Genomic DNA, 22,769 nt, shown 5'->3' on the forward strand with positions numbered 1-22,769 from the left:
GGTTTCAATCAGCCTGATAATTTTCTAAGAAAGTATAACCAGGTGCTCCCTGCAATTCAAGAAGCAGAAGACATGCCCCTCGAGTGGGCAGTGACTGAAACCTTTACTGACTCCATCAGCTCCTGACGCCACTGCTGTGGGGACACTTTTGAGTGTGTTGGACAGCATGTGCCCATTAGGGCATCCAACATGGTTCCATTGGCTGCTGGGATCTGTAGTAATGTAGAGGCCCACAGAGGAATGAATCCATTTGATCACTAATAGCCAAGCAACTAGAGGTTTCGTATGAGGACATCTATAACAATCCCCTTAGGTTTCCTTTAAAGAATAGCAACATTTTGTAGTTTGTCAGCTGCGTTATGAAAAAAGTTATGGCTGCATATTGGTACTGAAATTTTTTTTCCCATAGTACCGTATATACTCGAGTATAAGCCGAGATTTTCAGCCCATTTTTTTGGGTGAAAAGTGCACTTTATGCTTAAATAAGCTTCAAAGCATTGTGTAGCTTATAGTACACCTGTTGTGATAGAGTAAGAGGAATGCCATTGATTACCTCCTCTTCTAAAAATACAAAACGCTTTACTGTGTCTGGTAGAAAAGTAATGCAAACATTCTTTATCCCTCTGTACTTGGTTGGTCAGAGACTTTAGAAAATATTGAAAACAAAGAACTAGAATAACAGCCAGGCAATTTGAAATTTCATAAATAGCTAAACAATGGCAGCACCATAACTTTTAAAACAGGTCAGTTCTAAAGAAACCTGGAATAACAATGGGGCTGCTCTTGCTCACCTCCTTCTGAAATCTCTGAATTTGCAACCTGCCTGGCTGCCTCTGGCCTCAATTATTTTGATTCACTGACCCAATCCAAGCAAACAAAGAGCAATGTCAGTAAAGTCAGAACTCCTGATTATTATACTTGTTTCCTGGTCATTGAATCAAAGTCTACGCAGGGGATTAGTATAAATGGCAGGTAACTAGCATTTGCAGGAGAGAGGCCACCAGTTACAGCTCACCTGTTTCTCTCATGACAGGTTTACTTTGCAGAGGATCGACGGTCACTTCTGAAAGTTGCAGCAAGTTATCAATCTTCAGTTTAGTTTGTCAGAATGTATTTTTAGTGCTACATCTTTCTATGGGTTTAGAAAGGCCTTCTTTCCTTTAACCACGTTAACTTCGGAAACAAAATCTTTCATTTCAATACATTCCTATAGCCACGTGAATATAAATCAACTTTGTGTGTATCAAATGCTTTGGCAAACCCAGTAATTGCCATGACGGAGCTGTACAGAGAGCACAGCTGTGGGAGGGTCCCAATGTTAGATTAACCCCTAAATGTGTTTGTACTTGCCCTATTGTTACGTAGCGTGATATTACTTCATTATCGTGTTACAATTTATTTTCAAAGTTTCCAAGAAGCGAGATTGGGAAGTGAACATTACATCATGCATAGAATATATGTTTTACATTTTATGACATGTAGAGGATTGCATGGCCTCACAGGTTTGTGGTTTTATGGATTGGTGCAAATAGCTGGTTAATGAAATGGTTATCAAAGTCCAGCATATGACTTTACATGGTGAATTCACCCTGATGACATAACCATGCACACTATCAATGGAAAAAGCTTCTATTGCTGGTCTTACCCCTTAACTTAATCACATATTGTTTCCTGCCCAGTAGCAGAAGACGCCAGGAAAAGTAGTTTTGACACTTTGCAAGTGCATCTCTTTGAAGTGTCCTCACTTTGTAATATATACTAGTGCGGTTGTTACTATGGTAACATTTTCTAATATATTTATGCTTTTTTAATATAGTATCACGAAATCATTTTGTAGATTGCCTCTTTTTTTCTCTTAGCTTTACGCTGGGTTAAACTACACAGGTTGTTTACCGTGGCTATTACCTTTTGTGTTTTGCTGCTACTGTTCTGTGTATTTTTGCTTTATCTCGACTTTAAATAAGTGTCAGAGAGACCTCCCCTCATCAGCATGGAAAAATAGAAGGTGAGCCCTGAATTTCAAAGACCTATACATTATTCCAGAAATTTGCATCCCACACTCTTCAGAATAAAATATGCAAGAACCTACACAAAAGGAATTTTTTTTCCCTTCGTCGTCTTCTTTCCCGAATTAGGCTTTTGATGTTGAAGAGGATTCGATATTAAAGGACATCCCTAGAAGGCTATAGAATCTAGTCCTATTCATGACAAATGTGAAACAGAACAGATCTTGCCGAATAAGATGGTGTCATTAGTTTGTGGATGGCATCCTTGAAAATAACTGCAAAGGAGCCAAATCGGTTTAAAATAAGATAACAAAATGGTTTAAGCTACTTAGCTTGAATGCCAATTATATTTTAATATTCAACCAAGCATATTTTACCGTGGAAAAAAAAAAGCAGCCTCGACGCATGCATAACTCATTGGCAACATCGACCAGCTGTGCCACTCTTCTCTTCAAATCACTTTGTGCATTTTAGTAGCATGGTAATTTAGCAGAGAACTACCTGAGTGATGGCATTTTCAATGAGCAGGTAATCTACAGAGAATTTTTATATGGTTATGAGTTCTGTGCATGAGGCTGGCAACACAAAAATACATCAAAACCAATTACGGTATCAACTTTCAGTCTGATACCCTTGCCACGCAAGTGCATGTATTCCTGCCCCAGGCATTTCAAATTGCATCTAATTTGAAATCTTTGGGGTTTTAATTAAATTTCAGAATATATAGAATTCTTCATTAGTACCTGCTCTGAATAGCAGATTATACTCCTCTCTGTCTCTCGTTAAAGAAATAGGCTGTGGTAAATAACATATTCAGGAACTCATAATTTGCGCTGCCTGGATATTGGGAACAGATACAGAGAAATGCAAAATATAAGAGGGGGGAAAAGAAAGGATTATTAGTCCAGCGAGGGCTGCTTGATTTGTATTTTAATGGAATTTTACATTTCTCTTAATGATTTGCAAATTGTCCTCTGATTATAAGATGCATTAAGCTTTTAATTTTAATGGCGATACACAGCCATTAGCAGAATTTTCTCCTGTCTTCTTTTTTTTTAGATGGTTTGCCTGCAGCGAATAAATATTGAAACCGTTAACACCATTTGATGTACCTCGATGACGTTGTTACTTGGACCTTGATAGGAATGGATAAGGGGCCTCTATATTTTATCAACTTACTGGGAGCATATGATTCCTCCCTACTTAGCTGAGCAAGAAAAATATGAGTGACTATAAAAACTTGGATTTCTAATTATTGGATAGTCTACCAACATTTTTTTTTGTTAAAAATATATTGCTGTATAAATACAAATTGGAGTGATAAGGAAGGAAGGGATTGGTAAAATCAAGAAGAACTTGGATAAAATTCCAAAATGCAATTTTTGTAAATTAATAAGTGACAAAGACAACATCATAGATGGTTGAGGGCACCATTGAGGTCTCTGGTAAACTGTTAATTTTTTGTGGTCGGTGATTACACAGTACCTAAACTACCTCATCACTAAAGAGTGCTCAGATGATTTCTTCAAGTCAAGACTCCATTAGATTTAGGTGGTAGATGCTTAGCTGATAGGATCTGGTATGTCCTCCATGAGTGATATACTGCATGTTGTGCAATGCTTGAATATAATGCAACATTATGCTTGCATACATCTTTGTGTATCACATTAACACACAGAAAATAATATTCCTAGAATAATGTTCCATTTAGAATGGATTGCATTGAAACCTCAACTAACGTTGCACATTGTTTATCTGCCTGGGAAAGCTTCATTGATATCATTCCAGTTTTTAGAATACAACATAAGTTATGGGAAGGAACCTCACCATGATCCCCCCTGTTATTATCTCCTCTTGATAAGGATGTGTTAATCACATTTCCCATACACTGTTGTCATCGTTGGCTTTTCCTGGAGCTGGTTTACATGCTGGGCTGTGGGATGTACAGGATTAGGATGTTTCTTGGCTTTCTATGTAGATTTTTAAAATGTTTGTAGTTTCTGCTAACTGACTATAATGGACCCATGATACATTTGTATTTTCTTTTCATAGATACCAAAAGATTATTTGATAGAGATTACTAAAGCATAGAAAGTATGCATAAAAAGGAAAATGTATATACTTCTCTTTTAGTCTGTTGAATGGCCATTCGTTGGTTATTATAGTGATCATCTAGTGATTTCTCACCTGACACTTAATAGTAGACATGTGCGATTCGTTTCGTTCCGAATCAAAATTGGGACGAATTTTCGGAAATTCGGACATTCGGATGCAAACGAATCCGAATTTCCATTTCCGAAAAATTCGGTAGCGTTCGTACGAACGTTCTTATTCGTTTTCTGTTCTTATTCGTTTCTTATTCGTTTCGTTCGTTAGAGAAGGAGAAAAATATTTTTTCCCCCTCAAATGTCACTTTTGCTGCAAACGAACGAAACGAATAAGAAACGAATAAGAACAGAAAACGAAACGAACGTTCGTACGAACGCTACCGAATTTCGTCCGAATCCGAATTCCGAATCCGAATTGACTTTTACACCCGAATCCTGAAAAACGAAATAACACAAATCCGAATTTAAAACGAAACGAAACTAAACGAATTTTTTGGCAGTGCACATGTCTACTTAATAGATACAATGATCAATCAAAAAGTAATGCCTCTGTCTGTAATTTGAGATCTATTAGAGTAAAGGTTCATGTACGATGTTATAGAAGTGTCTTTACCCCACTAACGTATTTTTCAGATTGAGTGATTAGAACCATGGATCTGCGGCTAAAACGACAGCGTCACCATGAAAATTATTTAGCCGATTATGCATTTTCTTAGGTGTGCAGCCCTCTTTCACCAGACGTTCAATTACAGCTCGTTGTTTTCACCACAGATCCATCACTCGATCTGAAAAAGATAAGCATACATAAGTGTGGTAAGGACACCTCTATTACATCGAACATGAACAATCACAGTCACTCTAATACATCTCAAATTACATACATGGAGGCATTACTTTTTTAATGACCCTCATATTTTCATATCTTTGCTGGGTACTCTATCCCCTTTAGATTGGGTAATAGTTTCCTCTCTGCATGTACGGTCTATGAAGCTTACTTATTTGTACAGTACAGTTTGGGACATGCTTTCATGGTATACCCTCCTCATCTAAGTTTCAAGGTGTTCATCCTGAAAACATAACTAATTGCACATAAACAAAGTATCAGGGGCAGTTATGAACTTTGCTGTTTAAAGTGCATGAATACAGCTACAGTCACCTTAAAGCAGACCTTTACCCACATATGTAAAACAACAACAAACACCTTTAGAATGTTGAGTAATGACAATCTACGAACACTTCTAGAGAATTGCCGGCTTTGTATTCATTGCATACCTTATTTGTCTTTTCTTCCCCAGTCTTCTGACAGTGGCCATGTTTACTAAGCGCAGATTACCAGCTCTCCTTTTACTTCCTTGATTTCTAGCGCATGTGACCAGACATGTGACTAGGACATGTGACCAGACGTGACTAGGACATGTGACCATGCAGATCATCTTAGGGGAGGAAAATGCCTTTCCCTGAGATCTCATGAGATTACAGATGAGATTTTCCAGCAATGCTCTGCTGATGACAAGGCAATCCCAGTGTTCATTACTTTGGCAAACTGAAGTAATTTTGCCCTTTCAAATCAGGAAGTGAATGCTCTGAAAGTGTAAGTATTTCAGAATCACAGCATTTTACACCTGACATGTCTATGATGTTATTAATCATCATACATAGAGGGATACATTGGTAGAATTTGATTTTTGTGTAAAGGCCTGCTTTAACACTTATTTTCCTTCTTTCTAAGCATCGTGAAGGCACAACACATTTGAAGGAATTCAGGGAATGAAATATAAATGTCAGAATACATAGTTAAGATGGATGCACAAAGAAGAAAGGGTATTGCTGTTTAGGAAGTGTGACACCTGGCTGTGTACACTGATGGATCTTCCCATTCCAGTATTCTACTACTTTACTGCTCAGGTCACAGGTCGGCTCGATCGATCGGGAAGTGAACAGAAACATGCAGCCAATACGCTCACTTCCCGATCATCTCCCTGCAGAGAGTGGTGACTGTCCGTCACCGCTCCCCGCGGGGATTCCCCCCCTCTCCTCGCCGATCCTCTAGCACTGAGTGGAGGAATGGACAGGAATGGACAGGGAGGGGGCGTGCACAGCTGGCCCTGCCTCTAGATAGGGCAGAGCCAGCTGCCACTAACGCAGCTGTGTGGATCTCGAAAATATTGTCTGAATCTGTCCCGGCTGTGCGCTCTCAGTATATCGCGGGCAATAGCCTCCTATATACTGAGCTTTAGGGTCACGGGAGGACATATACTAACCTACTCCTGTGACCCAAATAGGACTATGGGGAAAAGCACTTACCCCATAGTTCTCTTTTAACATTGCTTTTTTTTTTTAGCATTAACATTTTTTTTTCTTTGTTATCTTTGTTGATTTCCTGTGTACAATTATAGAATAAAAATAGAAGCAATGAAAAATATTTTCTTTGATCAGAAAAATAATATAGTATAATTTTATTGAAAGGAATGCCATGTCTTTCCTTGCTTGTCTAATTTTTAAAACCAACTTTGCAAGTGCCAGAATAACTGACTGTAAGGTTAGCCCTTATGTGTGTTTTCCATCAATCAGCAATCAGGAGTTTCTGATAAAAATGTGTGCTTAAGGGCCAAACTAACATATAAATAATATAAAAAGAACATGAACATGAAGGACTGCAGAGCTCAGACAAGCGTGTCCATTTTATTTGATTTTCACAATGTTCTTTCGCCAGCACTCTCCTCAGTCTATTCTATATGTCTTACTTTTCCTTTCTCTGTGGCTGGTGGTAAAAATAGATATTTTTTTATAACCTGTAGTATGTTGCACACTGCAAACCCTTAAAATGTGGGTTTGTCTGACAGTATCAGTCTAGCAGATTATAGTCTTGACAGTGTGCAGAGGAAAATAGCTGTGTTGTGTCAAATGCAGTCAGATTCTCGACATTCATTTTCTATCCAGGATATGTCAGTGAAGATACATTAAACTGGTTGCTATAGACAACATTCTCTACATTCTTATTCTCTTTGGTTAAAACATGGGAAATATGTTCTTCATATTTCTTGTTTGAAATCCAGAAGTCAGCCTTCTGAAATGTAAATATAGAACTTGTTACTAAATATCTATGGCTATGATCACCATTTTTATTTGGTCATGGTTTAAAACTAGGCCTTTATTGTGTAGTCGAGATGTGTACCAACAGTTTCTTTCACAATATTTCATAAGATTATTATTATAAAAGATATAGCGCCAACAGTTTGCACAGCGCTTTACAAAACTGAGGCAGAACAATACAGTTAACAATATAAATTCAGTACAGGAGGTGGGGGGCCCTGCTCGTGAGAGCTTACAATCTAGTAGATTATCGATAGAAGAGATATAATGGCACAGTTGAATACAATTTGGTTTTCATTCAGTTGTTTTAGTTTACTATTGCAATAGAATGGAATTTCATAGACATCAAATTGGAATATTTAAGGCAGTAGATAGGGCTGAGAGGGAAAGGTCATAGAGGAGGGATGGGGAGGGAGGAGAGGGAATTTTGTGAAATTTAGGAACATGCATAAGTTTGAAATCTTTATGAATATGTGTAGTGGGGTAAAGCATGATAACCACTTATCAATGAAGGTTATGATGAAATGAAACCACAAGTCGAGACACTGTTACTGTTGTCTGGGAACGAGTAGAAGCTAGCTAATCCTACTAGATTGTAAACTCTCACGGGCAGGGCCCTCCTAAACCCTATTGTACTGAAATTGTATTGTAACTGTACGGTCTCCCTCTACTTTGTAATGTGCTGCACAAACTGCTGGCACTACATAAGTATAATAATGTATAATAATTATAATAGTTGAAGAAAGGGAAGAGCTCAAAGCTTGGGTGGTGTGAGTAGTATAAGAAAGTAGCAGAAGAAAAGAAGGAAAACAGGGTGGGGGGAAGAAAAGGAATGAGGGGAGCGGAATAGAGAGGAGGGAATAGGGCTGTGGGGAGGGAGCAATGGTTATGGGGACGATCTAGTTTTCAAAAAATATATTTAAGGGTATCATTCAGAATAGTTGTCATCTTCTCCTGTACCAAAGTGCCCATAATTCTTTGTTTGATTCACCATAGCATACAGTAGGTTGTTACCAAGGTTTTGCGATTGTTTAATGGCCAGGAATATGAAGGTTACAAGCTTTCATTCATGATTGGTTGGCTTAAATATGGGTCTATTTATTAGAATATCCCAGGGATTCCTGGAGAGGTAGGTGCTTAGTTCTGATCATATAAAGTATATACCCATATCCATAACTTCTTGATATTGGGCATTCCCACCAGATGTGGGGAGGGGCATGTGTACTGCATTCTCTGAACTAATTTAGGGAGGCCCTGGGAGCAAATTTGGCAATGCACATTGCAGTCATATAACAGCAAAAGTGTACTTTTTATAAGAGGAGTTTCCTGAGTTAGGATGTTGGTTGAACATTTCCCAGCTGCCATCCATATTCTGTTTCATCTCGGGAGATATAGGGCTTCCCATTTTATGATGTGTGGGAGCTTATTGGAATTAGGAGAGTTTTTTAAGTATAGCAGAGTTTAGAAATTAAGTGTGAGGTCATGTAGACCACAATTCTCAAAAGATGTGAGGAGTGTAGGAGTAGTAGTAGTGAAGATGTTTGATTTGGAGGTAGTGGAAGGTTTCCACTGGTGGCATATGAAAATATTGGGAATACTTGATACCATCAATTATGAACATATTATATACGTACTTCACTCTTGTAGAGGTCCACCAGCGGAAGGCCAGTGCATTTTATGTGCTAGGAGAAAGAGGGGGCAATTTACTATACCAGCAAAGCGTAAGTGAGGGGAAGCCAAACCACTGGAGAAGTTTGTCCCGCTGCTGCAGAGGACTTCTCATAGTCGTGTCTTTCACTGGCAGGTAAGCAAATCAGGTTGTAGATGGGTATTGGTGTTCAATTGACAATATTCAGATACGTGCACAAGGATAATTTAATTTGTTACATGAAGGAAAATTAAGGGATTTTTTTGTGCTGCAGCAAAATATTTGCTTAAATTGGGGATACTAAAGCCACCCGCTAGCTTGCTTCAGTATAATATGTTACTAGCAGTTTTACATTTGCGCAGGATTTCTTTTGTCTGCCTTTTTGGATATGAATGGATATGTATGACGTACCTGGTAGAGAACCGAGTAGTTGAGGAGGCCTCCTTTGCAACTTTTTTCTCATACCCCTGAGAGTGGAAACGGGGAGTGAGAGGACAGAGAGCAGCACCGGTGCCAGAGGGTGTAGGGCACTGTGCCTGGGTAAGTCCCGAAGCTGGTCTCCAAGGAAGCAGGTGTGGATTTCAGCTGGAAGGAGAACGAGGAACACTGCTGGAGAAAGATGGAGTCAGGCAGGCCAGGCTCAACACCAATCAGGCAGCAAAGTACAAAAGCAGCAGGCAGAAGAATAGTCCGGGCGCAAGCAGAGGTCAGGGGCAAGCAGTAATCGGACGTAGTCAAAGGCAGCAGAACAATGGAACAGGCAGAAACACAGGAACACACAAGCTGGAAGACCATTTGGCAATGATCCATAGAACTGGCAGATTTAAATAGGGTCATCTATTCAGTGAAGCTGCATCATTTCCTGTGCGCCACGTTATCGCATTTTTGTGCGCACGTTCTCTTTCAGACAGACAGGCCTACGCACATGCGCAGAAGCACCCAAACGGCCAGGTATAGTCATACAGTATGGGGACCGGAAGGACCCTAAAGTAGTACAGTAGTTTAGGTAGGTACATCATCTTGATTGTGTGAATCCTATTGAACCACGGGATTGTGGGGGAATGCCGCATGGCTTTGTATAGAGATTCATAGCATGAGGTAAGGTTAATCCTTAGGTATGGACATTTGTTAGACCAAGTTAATTTGTACTTGAATTGAGTTTGTTGAAGTGTTTCATCTTTTAAAGTATTGTTTATAGCTTTGGACTTGGTTTCATTGATATGCATGCCAGAGATTACTGTGAAGGCCCGAAGAGTGTGCATGAGGTTAGACAGGGAGCTATGGAAGAGGAGATGTATACCAGAATATCTTCACATAAAAGGAGTTTGTGTTCCAGTGATTTCATGGCCACAAATCGAGGCGTTGGATCCTACTGCTGCCGCTAGGGGTTCCAGGCCTAGTATAAAGAATATAGGGAAAAGTGAGTGGCTTGTGCCACTTTGTATGGGGAAGGGTTTGGATTCAAAGTCTATGTATTTAAAGGAAGCCGAGGAGTGAGCATAAAACGGAGAGGCCCAAGATAAGTCCTGTACCATTATGTCCAATGGTTCAGTCCTCACAAATGCATTCAGTTGCTTTTTGCAGTTGAACTGTGGTTTCCTGCACGCGCATCTTCCAGAGCAATTAATGTTAAAGGCTCTGGTATAGTGATTTCTGGTCAGTTTTATGAACTTTATTAAAGAGCAGGGCATCAGGTTAAAACAGTCAGTACCCTTTTACCGCTATCCAATAAACACTGCAACTTTGCTAAAATCAATTACCCTAATATGAGTTGTGTATTACACTAACCACAAGATTTTCACAAACTGACAGGGTCAGTGGGAGTGTTTTCTACCTGGAGCCTGTGCTGTGTTACCTTCTGTGTTGTTTCTTTCATTAATTATATTCAGACTTCAAAGGCAGATTTGATTCTGACTAATAGCTGAGAAACTTAGTACTGGTGTTTCTTTATAACAGTATTTCAGTATCTGAGAGGTCAGCAAGGTGCGTGCAGTGGGTGTCCACATGAGAAGCAGGAGTGTTCCAAGGTCTTGACACCTTGACATGGGTGCACTTCTTACCAGTACTCCCTTCGATCAATGTTTTTTGGCATTCTTCTGCACCATTATCATGCTCTATATGTGCATTGGCATGCTTTCTGAATGGCACCCCAACACACATACATTAACATAAACTGAACTGTACCTGTTGTGTAGCATAGCGCATATGCAAATGCCTTTGAGCATTGTTAGGCATTGCTTTTGTGTGCATTGAGATTGCATTTAAAATATATGGGCCTTAATTGCAAATAAATAATATAAATGTTTCTAAATCTAAAATACATACTGACATTTGTATGTGTGATTTACTTGCTAAAGCTGTATATATTTTTATGACTTTAAAAATAAGTAGCCCTTGCAACAATAAGTATTGCATACATGCATTTACTACTTGATTTTTTAATATATTTTTTTTAATAATGCTGATGTGATCACAGTCACCTGATGGATTTAAGAATATTTTATCCACATTGCACATATTGTTACAATGCTGCAATCAGCCTTCATTGTTCACTTACACGAGTAGTGGAAGACTATTCATTCAGCATTCATCCTCCTGCTGCAGAAATTGGGAAATGGAAGAAGTGTGATCCAATCCGCATGAATCAGGAATGCAGAATACAAACCAACCGCTATAGGGCTGTAGACATCCAATACAAAGTAATTTGAATGTAAATAAGGCGAGGTGCCTCTCTGCTCTAACTAGAAATGACACAAAGAGAGTTCAGATATATTTTCAGTCTGTGTCAAATGAAACTACATAGTGTGTCAGGTGTATAAGCGGGCCCTTCTGTTCATTATTAGTAATCTGTGCGTTTGAAGTGCAAGTTATCAAAAACTGGTCAATTGTAGTTAGATATCAATGGGTTTCATCACCCACAGGAAAACTCTACTAAGGGAAATGTGCACGCTGTTGTTGCTGACCTCTTCTGCAAAGGATAGTTGACTGGGTCTCATACTGATCCATTGGTTTCAGTGTCTTCCCAAGTGTGGAGAACAGGAGTTATGATATCTGTGAAGTATGTTTATGACAGAGTATGAAAGGCAGAAAAATTCAGGCAACTAGCATTTTTTAGAAAGTCACCAATGACGTTTTGCTATCTGTACAGGTTGTCTTGCATATTTAGTGAAAAGTTAGAAGAGCTGTCCCGTGGTACAGCGCTTCGAAGGGGGAGGGATGGGCAGAGGTGTCACTACTCGGTGTGCTGCTTCTCGTGTGTATGGACCAGGGTGTCCAATGTGTGTAACAAGAGAACAAAAGGTAGGGGAAGAAGTGCCACAACCAAGCAGAGACCTGTCAGGAAGTGGAGGTCCCACATGGTGGGTGGGCCCGAAAGTGGGTATTGGAGTAATGGTGTTGAGGATAGGCGTGATGGCGAGGCTGGATCCAGGGGTTGGTGGTGCTGTGCCTTCCAGTAAATAGCGGAGGGAACCAGAGTGGGAAATGAAGACGGTGGAAAGGTGAGTAATCAAGAATCGTTAGGTCACGTGTGATATCTAGAAACTCACCGTGAGGTTATTGGTGACGCGATGTCATCGATGAAGGTTAAGGTGTCTTCCTTTGAATCCTAGGTGTTGTGGTGAGTAAGTTAAGGGGCCATCTGTTCAATTCAGAGGGGAATAGATGGTGTCCAATGTTGGCAGCTGATTGATGTCCTTGAGGTTATGGTGCGCAGGTTGCAGCATTGAGGCTGTTGTGGTGTACTGGCCGTGGTTCCTCACACAAGTCCTGGGCTGATGGTGTATGACCTAGTGGCTAGACCTCCTTCACCCCACCTCTTCCTTTGTAATGCTGAGGACATATGTTTCATACCCATCAGGGTGCCATAAACCTGATTTTATGTGTGAAGTGAATCGTTCTTCAAACATGCAAATGTTTTGGGAGAGCTCCCTTGCACATGACCTGGGAAACTTATAAAATCAAGAACATCTCTTATCTTAAGGCTCTATCTGTAGAGTTGTTCCATGTTTTTTTCTGGCCTCCCTTTCAGATCTCCATCAACAGCATAAAAACTTTGAGATCTTTTAGTGTGTGCCCTAATTTGCTCTGGCAACACGTCTGGTGATTACAAAGTCTTTAAGATGGAGTTTCACTTTAAGATGCTGGAAATTATATACTATCTCTACCTTAGAACACCATTAATGGACTCACAGTGCCACAAACCACTCGGGGGTATCAAAACTGGAGCAGACAGAATCTGGAGCAACTGCTCATAGTAATCAGCTTCTCTCTCCAGTTTGTTAGGTTAAGCTTTGAAAATGAAAGATAGAAGCTTATGGGTTGCCATGGGCAACTGCTCCATATTCTGTCTGCTCCAGTTTTAATACATTCTCCTCTCTGTGTTTACAGACAACTGTTTGTACGTTGCAGCACGTTAGCATTCATAAGCTTTAGTATGTGGAACAACAGTACAGTAATGTAATCGACATGACTGAAACTTTATGCCACACTATGGAAAAAAAGCACATTATTCGACATGACTCATTCTGGCGGTTTTCAAAATTTGCCTGAAATTAGAGTAATTTAAAGCCCGGGTTTTGGTTGCTTTTCTCAAATCTGTCACTTCTCATCTAGCGTGAAACAAGCTGTTAAGCTGAGAATTAAATAAATGCCTGAACACTGAATCTGTTCTGGCAGAAGCCCTTACAAATCAGTTTTTTATACTTTCATCTAAATACCAGGTTTGAGCCTTTAAACTATTTTTAAATATGCGTTCCGCTTTTACTTGGGGGCGAGGAATCTTGGAGCAAATACTAAAGTATGTTTGCCTGTCTAGGTAAAATATTTTATCATATATTCAAGGTATGAGACCAGTAAATGTTCACGAAAACGGGGTTAGAAATGTCAAAACAGATATTCTGACAGTTGATCAGGTTGATCATATAAATGTCAGATTCTTAAAGGACTGCAGTCAGTATAAAGAATTGCTGTTAAATATACATAATATAGGGATGTGTGGACTTTTTTTTTTTGAGTTGCTGGTTTTAAATTACACACCGGTGGTTGTGCAAGCTTGGGTGGTGTAAGGCAGCTGTTGAATAGAACTGTACTGGGTGTAATGGCTAGTTTTGAAGAACAAAGAGGAGCAATGTTGTTTCGGACAGGTTTACTTTTCTGCTACAGACCTAAGACTTGGATACGTTGGATATGTTTTTGTTCCTACTAGTTGTACATTTAAAAATGAAAAACAAAACCAGAAATTACAGGTAAATATCTGTACACCTGACATATTTAGCATTACATTTTTCTCTTCCACAGAGTTTTACTTTTTTAGTTCAGAGCAAGCATGTCAACTGCAACTCTGCATTTTCTTTTTCTTTTCTTTTTTTTTTTTGTAAAGTTGATAAAAATCACTTGTACAAGGTTAAAATACATGTGTTCCCTTGAAGCAAGCATGAGAAATTCAAATGACACCAAATAGGACACCAAGTATGGTAAATTCCATAACAAAGACTAGAGGCCACCACCTTAAATTGGTGGAGAAAAGATGTAACCACAAGGGGCGTAGGGACTTTTTTTCAGTTAAAGTCTGGAACTCGCTGCCGCAAGCAGTGGTATCAGCTGAGAGTATTGAATAATTGAAAAGGCATTTAGATATCTTCCTCAGAGACCGTGACATACAGGGGTACAGGTACTCTTAAAAACTAGACCACACAAGTACACACACACACACACACACACACATGTACAATCACATGCAGACACACAAAGGTTGAACTTGATAAACCCGTGTCTTTATTCAACCTCAAATACTATGTAAGTGTGCATAGGACAACACAACAAAGAGGCACTTAAGGAGAACTATGAGGTGAGTGCTTTTCACTCACCTCATAGTTCTAGCCGACCTGTGACAATGAGACTGTCGCAGGTCGGCTCAGTAGATCGGGAGGTGAGCGAACACATACCGGCGTTCGCTCACCTCTCGATCCTGTCACAGCTCTCTGCTGTGACAGGGGAGGGGCTGGATTCCCCCTGCTCCGATCCACCAGCGCTGACTGGCGGAACGGATGGGGTGGGGGCGGGTACAGCTGGCTCTGCCTCTAGATAGGCAGAGCCAGCTGTCAGTCACGCAGCTGGGCTGATCCAGACCAAATTGTCTGGATCCGCTTCAGCTGCGGCGTCTCAGTATACTGAGCTTAGGGTGATGGGAGGACGCTAGTTTGTGTCCTCCCGTTACCCTAAGGAGAACTATGGGGAAAAGCCTTAACCCCATAGTTCTCCTTTTAATTGTACCATAAGGTTAGAATTTTGTTTTCGAAAAAAATTGCTTTTCAGAACATTCGTTTTATTTTTTAATGGTTAATAGGGTAAAGTTGACAAACTTTTTTGACTGTAGCGATTAAAAAAAATTGAAGGAGCAGGAGAATTTGATCAGTGAATGTGCTTTTCATTCCAGAAGCTCCACTCACTTCCAAAATCAAATGTGGTTGGTCCTAGCAATCGTTTACTGGTGTCCTCCTGCTTTTGCTGGGCGGTCCTAACAAACAGTGACCAATGTAGTCATTATTAACGGCGTCCTCCATCCTCTCCTGCAGCTCCCACCCGTGGCCTGTCAAAATAAATGAATAAAACCAGTATGTGCCACATAGTAATTATTATTTTATATGGGGACAAAAATACTTCATGAAGGGCCCATTCACACTTATGCCGTGCAATTAACACATGGTAATGTGCAACACACCTACCGTGCATTACAGTGCGGCAGGTGCGCTGCATTTTACTTTTTAAAACCGCAGCACAACTTGAGGTATTGCAGTACTGCGCATTGTGGCAAAATCGTTCACATTGCAGCCAGGAGTTGCATTTGGGGGGCCATTCAAATAAATGACAATGCAATGCACCTGCTGCACTGTATCGGATGGTAGGGGCATTGCTCGGTTCTGTGCAGTAATCAGTTTTGCCCTCCACAGTCAAATTTTTTCATGTGGCCCCTCAAGAAAATTAATTGCCCACTCCTAATGTAGCCAGTCACTCCACTGGCATATACAAACAGAGAACAGCTGATATAGCTAAGTCTTTATAAAATAATTATTCTCACAGTTAAATTACATTTTAACAAAAATTAAGATGCACTTTAATAATTCTTTGCTGATGTCAACAATGTCACTGCTGCCATGCCTTTGAGTCATCTGACCTGGAACTAGGACAGGGCCCTCTTTTTTTTCTATCCTTTAAATATGTTTTGCTACCTTTTACGCCTTATACTCCTTTCCTCCCTGCCAATATGATTAAAGAGGACCTCATGTTACAGTTAAGGTCCACTCTAAAGGTCAGTCCAATAAAACCAGAGTGGAGACTCTAGTGTGGCTAGCTTCTTATAGTTCTTAAAGACACCACTGGTGGGGTCTTTTAAGCATAGCTCCCTGTCAGCCCCCTTTGCCAAGGAGTCTTACTGCTACAGCAGAAGTGTCAGTGTTGCCAATACATTTGTAATATAAAATAGATTAAAAGTTGAAGAGGGAAAGTGAGAACCTTTCACAGCAATGGGGGGCTGGGATCTCTCAGATATCTCTCCACAATAGATATAATAATCTGGAAATAACTCAAAGCTAAAATATCAGTTGTGGGTGAACTGAGCCTTTAAGCCATCATTTACAAATACATTGCTCAGCATCACATCTACTGTTACTTACATAGACCACTGGGCATCTGTTAATCATAAGAACATTTTGGTATTAGTATTAGATTCTTCTGGCTGCTATTATGCAGTATCCACATAGCTTAGCCTCCATGTGTATCATGTATTTGTTGTTACTGTGGGCATTAAGCTTTCAAGTCATTCTAACATTGTCTGCTTGTAAATGAAATAAAAAGAATGGTCTCTGCTACTTGCAGATCCCAAGCCTTCTGCTTAACATTAGTGCACTATTCCTGCATTGTCCCTCATGCATACATGCCTTGTTACATAGCACTTCAGCACTTCAAGTTTTCACAGATAATTAAAATTGAAATAAACCTTTTTTCCTCAAGATAACAGTTTTCTTCATATTTGTTGCATTGTATGGTCAAAAGTTGGTAGACATGTGACCAATCACACTTTATGGTGTTCAGGTTTTTCCAGTGAAGGGTACTGTTACAGCTACTCTCGTTATTTTTAAAGAAGAATACAATCCCTGCAAACCACCAAACTCTTCAGCTTAACGAGATTATTATGTTGGTGAAAAATCTAGATTTGACACATCAGGTGTGTCAGATGTTGGTGTGTCCCCTCTGTCGTTCCATCCATGACTTGTATCACTAAAAAACTAATTTGTGATATAGACACCAGTGGAAAGAACTACTGAGTGCAGTGGGGCACTAGGCATCTGACACCCTGAAAGTGGACTGGATGCTGAATATCTTTCATCAGGAATATATCCAATGCAGAGGAGGTAAGCAGTGCAGGCAGCAGAACAGGTGAGTATTTATTGCTTGCATTGTTGGCATTGCCTGTTTTAAAAGTAGCAACAGAGTTGCTTTTATTTTTCACCATACAAAGAACATTCACACAATTGTGAGTTTCTAACTTTATGGCAACAGTTAGGGGAAGGCTCTTTCCTGGTATCGCCTTGTGAGGAAGGGAGCCCCTACACTGTGCGAATTTCATCTGATGAGCTGCCGACTCTGGTCCGGTATTCTGACAGAGGCCGGCTGTCATAATACAATGCAAACAGCTTTATTCCTCCATCAACACACTCGTGTTGATGGAGGAATCTGCTCTATTTCTTTCCTTCTGCCCGTGGGTTAATCAAAAGAAATAGAGCAGTGTATGGCCAGCCTAAGTCTTGTACACAGAGCCAGGTCTATAAACACATGGTTTGATGAGTTTGGCATAAAGGAACTCCAGTAACCTACCCAGAGTCCTGACATCAAGCCTATTGAACACCTTTGGGATGAAGTGGAACACTGATTGTGAGGTCTGGTCTATCTTGTCCTTGTGTGCGTGTCATACACGCACTAGAGCATAGCCTGTTGGCTGCAGCCATTTGCATGCTTGCAGTGTGTCTGATGATGGGTGTGAACACAGGCCAAGGAGTCTATTTAAACTCCTTCCCTTGTGTGGCCAGTGTACTGTAATTTCTTGCTAGATACTGACTCCTATTCCTGCGCTTGTTACTGACCTGGATTGCCTGACCCTGCCTGTATTTCTTACCCCCATTGCCAACTTTGCCATAAAATGTTAAATTTTCTATTACCTTTCTGTTCTGTGAACAATGGTCACCAGGACAATAGAGTGTGAATTTCCCCATCCAGGATACAGATTAACAAAAACCTGCCAGCGGTTCTTGCCTTTCTCTGACTTATTAAAACAAGTTTTTATTGGAATTACACTATAATGAGAGTGGAAACCGAATATGATTACTCTCTTTTTTACAACCTCCAGAAGAAACAAAATTAGTTAATGGGAAGAATGTGTCTGCTACTCTGAGCTCTAGCTGTAATTTTTGGGTGAGTATTGTTCTTATTGCGTGTCACAAAGGCAGGAGGTCAGGGCATTGAAACCATATGGGCAGGTAGAGAACAGCATGCTTCAGCTAAATCTAAATCAGCTTCAGCTAAATCTTATAATGTAGGTTCCTCAGTAAGTAGGTAGATGGCACCTAGTGCTCACGGATATATATTGCATTGTTACAGGTGGCACTTAGACCTGGTAAAGTGTATATTGGTAGTATACTGCCAGCTAAAGTTTGGAAACACAGCTGTAATAAAAAAATAAACAGCATAATTAAACATTACATTGGGTGTTCTTAATGCCTGGTCATACCGCAGGACACGAGGGAACTGGAGTTATTTTACATTTCAGGTGTTTCTGCTGTACCAGATTCGAGTTCCAGGTCATTGTGCGTATTGTAGATCTGTTACTTGATCCAGCAATACTAGACATGACTCCAGGAAAGAGAGGGAGCTTTATAGGTGTATACCAAATGCACTGGGGGTGTGATATAAACAATAAAAGCGGTTTATTATCACATCTTAAAAACAGGGTATTCCATAAAGGGACCCCACTGGTTTCAACTCGCACCTTCCTGACCACACTCACACATGTAACTCACTTGGCGGGGAATCTACACTCCTTCCCATATGGCTGCTGTTTTTTCCATGTTCTCATTACCTTTAAAATGCTCAGCCCTTGAGCATGATATTCTCTTTATCTGAAATATGCAAGACATGTTGCTTATTTATTTGTTTCTTTGTCCATGGGAAAAGAATGGCTGAGAATGTGTTTCTTGGTTGTGCCGTTTTGCTTTTGTGCTGCATTTGCATTTTGATCGCTGTAGTGACCACAGGTGCCTATGCATCACCCATGAATTATTGTGCTATATGTGGGGGGAGCAGGCTAGTCACGGGTATTGTATACTTCACCCACATTCCCTGTTTTGAATATGAATGCTAAAGTGATCCATTGCTATTGAATGCTGAAGTCACCTATTGAGAATACTCACCACAATGCCACCATGAATTGTGAAGCATGAGCACACACATCCTTGCTGCCTGTATGCATCTGTCAACTTATAACATTTTTGTTGTAGCCAATATTAATAGGTAGATTACTCTTTTCTGCAAAAGTCCACATTGGACTAATACTGATGAAGGGCACATTGTAGTAGAGACCAATCAGACATCCCCTTTCATTTCTCCTATCGATTGCTATGAATTTTTGCACTGTACATATCTTGGAACTGCACAAACCTTCACCCCCTTTCCCCCCAAAGCAAACATCAAAAATAATAATAAAACGTTAACACAACAGCCTTAACAGTTTTTTGTAATGCCTTTTATTAGTTGCTTATTGAGTATAAACAGTATACAAATATAACCAAAAACAATTCGAACTGCTGAAAAGAGGAGAAATTGGATTGACAAAGATGAGCTAATCAGTCTTTTGATTCATTTTTTTTTTTTTTTGGACCATTCACAGGGTGGCTTCCCCTGCCATACAGGTCTATGTGTTGTGGCAGATCCCTGTAAATCTCCAAACAGGATGGACAGAAATACACATTCTTTGTCAAGTAAAGAAGCTCCCTCATATGTATTTTATTTTAACGGTTTTTCTGGTTCAGCTTTAAGCTGGGTGACAGTCCTTACAGCCAGGAAAGCAGAGACAAGTGATGCGTATGCAAAGACTCTTCTTCCTCTACCTTCAGCAACCTTAAGCAGCTTTTGTCCAACAACCTCTTGACCTGAGTAAAACGGTATAACCAGAACCTTTTTTTTAAAGGGAAATAATAACTCTCCACATAACATTAAACTGAGTAAAGTGGAATCAGAATAAAATACATTAATGATGAATAATATTTTTTTTTAAATTGGGATGGATGAGAGCTATGGTGGGGTAGGCAGCCCTATTGGATCACAAGATAGGTGTTGAAGTCCATGGAATGTTTTTTTTCTACCGTGCCCTACTGAATGGGTCTGTCTGTAAAGACCACTGCAAAGGGTGCTTGTAAACTAATATTACCCATAAAGGGAGCTCTTCAATCGCTCTGGTATGTGCTCCGTCTGTGATGTCACCTTTTGATTAGGCAGTGCATGAATTAACAAGATTTCTTCTGTTTTCCCTGGTAGAAGTGGGTGGCAGAACTAAGTGATTGACAGGTGGCCCCAATTAAAGTCCCTAAAGGAAAAGGGAAAAAACAACCTCCTTAATTTCTATGGAAAAACAAAGATGAACAAATGTTTGTGTTATGCATGATTACACCTGTTCAAGGAAGCCAATTACATCCCCAAATTGTTAACTAAATGATTTTTTTTTTGTGATTCAGTGGCGGCTGCACCTATAATTTATACAATCTAATTTCATTTATTTTACGAATCTTATCAATATATCTCATCTACTTTCCTATGGAATTCTTCACACTGCTATTTTGTTAGCGCTTGGCAGGGAAGAATGGAACCACAGAAGGTCTCCATAGCAGTAATTAGCACCAGCATCTGCAATCAAGCATGACTAAAAGTGATGGATGGTGCATCTCTCGGACTGGGCCACGGGCCTTCATTGTACGGACAGGATTGTGGCCTCCTGTAGCTGGCTGCCAAGCACATGGCCACTAATTCTGAAGAGGAGGATTTTTTTGGTTGTATGATTTAAAGCTTATCCATGTGGCAAATAAATAGGATATTTATATTGCCACAAATAAGATTTAAAAAGCTGTACATATTTATTTTTTATAGTATACATATATAATTAGAGCACCCATGCAAATTGTTGAGTTTGTCAACATATTTGAACAGGCAAACATTAGGTCTTCATTCAAACAGTGCATACAGATAAAATAATAATAAACTATTATTATTATTATTATTATTATTATTCAGGATTTATAAAGCGCCAACAGTTTGTGCAGCCCTTTACAATATGGAGGGAGACAGTACAATTACAATACAATTTCAATACAGGAGGGTTAGGAGGGCCCTGCTTGTGAGAGCTTACAATCTTACACACAAAATTGACCCGGTGTAGTTATTCTAAATAATGTTAACACTAGCAAACCCACCAAAGGATTGCCCAAGAAAAAAGAAATAGAGGGTTATGGACTGTCAATGCCCCAATTTGAATCCAAATTAAATGTGAGGGGGTATTTAAAATGGGCATTTCATTCAAGGAAACCCACAAACATGTTCCATTTCCCAACTAATGCAAATCCTGACTTGGTTAGCAGAATGTTATACTTACAAAGGTGATCATTCGCAGCGTTCTTGCCATTATCCAATTTATCGACTTTCTGAAACATATTCACCCTTCAGATTTGCCTGCATGTCTACCCAGTCCTATGACATTTGACAACAAATTAATTATCCCATCCTTCAGTAAAAAATCCAGGTTACTGTAACATTCATCATATTTTTACCATGGTCAGTGTTACATTCGTCATCTTCAAACAGGTGCCATTTGCAACAGGCAAATCATTGCTTTTATCAATGATTCTCTATTGATAATTGCCAATCTCAGCCATCTAAGTCTGCTGTTGCTGCATTTCAAATAAAGAATGTGTGCTAAAATCATATGCATATATGTACAGTCCTTATATATATACGTAGTTTCCTAATCTCTGACCAACAATAACCATCTGCTGATGGCAGATATGTCTACTCCCCTATGCATGAGTTCTGTCTCTAATACCTTCATAAATATAAAACGTCTTAACCTTTCAACATATGTATTCGTACATCTTAATAATTACTTTTTTTTCGCAGAAACAACTCCGTTCTCTAGATTTAGCCATTTAATTTGTTTTTGCAAATAGCCGAGAGCAGACGTAATGATTCCACATACGTTTTGTTCAGCGTGTGTTTGAGAGGTGAGCTTGTACCCTATGGAATGTAAAACAATATATTTTGCAAGGAATTCTCATATAACATTTTCAGGAAAGAAATCACTGCTCACCAGGTCAAACACAAGGGGAATATATATTCTCCTTGCAAGCATTAGCCTTCACACCAGAAGCCCTTTATACCTGGCCACCAACCAATGAATGTCTTCACAGTGGAAAAAGAATTCAATAGAAAGGCTATTATCGTCATGCAATTCTTTCTGGTGGGAGTCTGCCTTCAGCATGCCCTCCTTTTGCTGCTGTTGAAACACAAAACAAGCATGCATATGTGGAAGTAACTTGAAGCATACCTGTCTTTCTGGCATGTTTAAAGTGGACCTGTACTGTGCAAAATATTAGGTTCCCTTTACTGTATGAAGCATAATGTGTGAATTTACCTTGTACTCACTTTTCTGTCACGTGCTAATCCCATTACTAGCCTACCCAAAATTCTAGAGTAAGTTTTAGCTTACACAAGAAATGTGCTTACCCCACCCACAAATGGCAGTGCTTTGGCATGGTGATTGGTCACTGCCTCGTAGGTAGGCAGTAAAGTGCCATGTGTTAATACACTGCAAGTATC

Source organism: Nanorana parkeri, unplaced genomic scaffold, assembly GCF_000935625.1.
Source record: "Nanorana parkeri isolate BGI_ZX_2015 unplaced genomic scaffold, ASM93562v1 scaffold2, whole genome shotgun sequence".
Taxonomy (NCBI): domain Eukaryota; kingdom Metazoa; phylum Chordata; class Amphibia; order Anura; family Dicroglossidae; genus Nanorana; species Nanorana parkeri.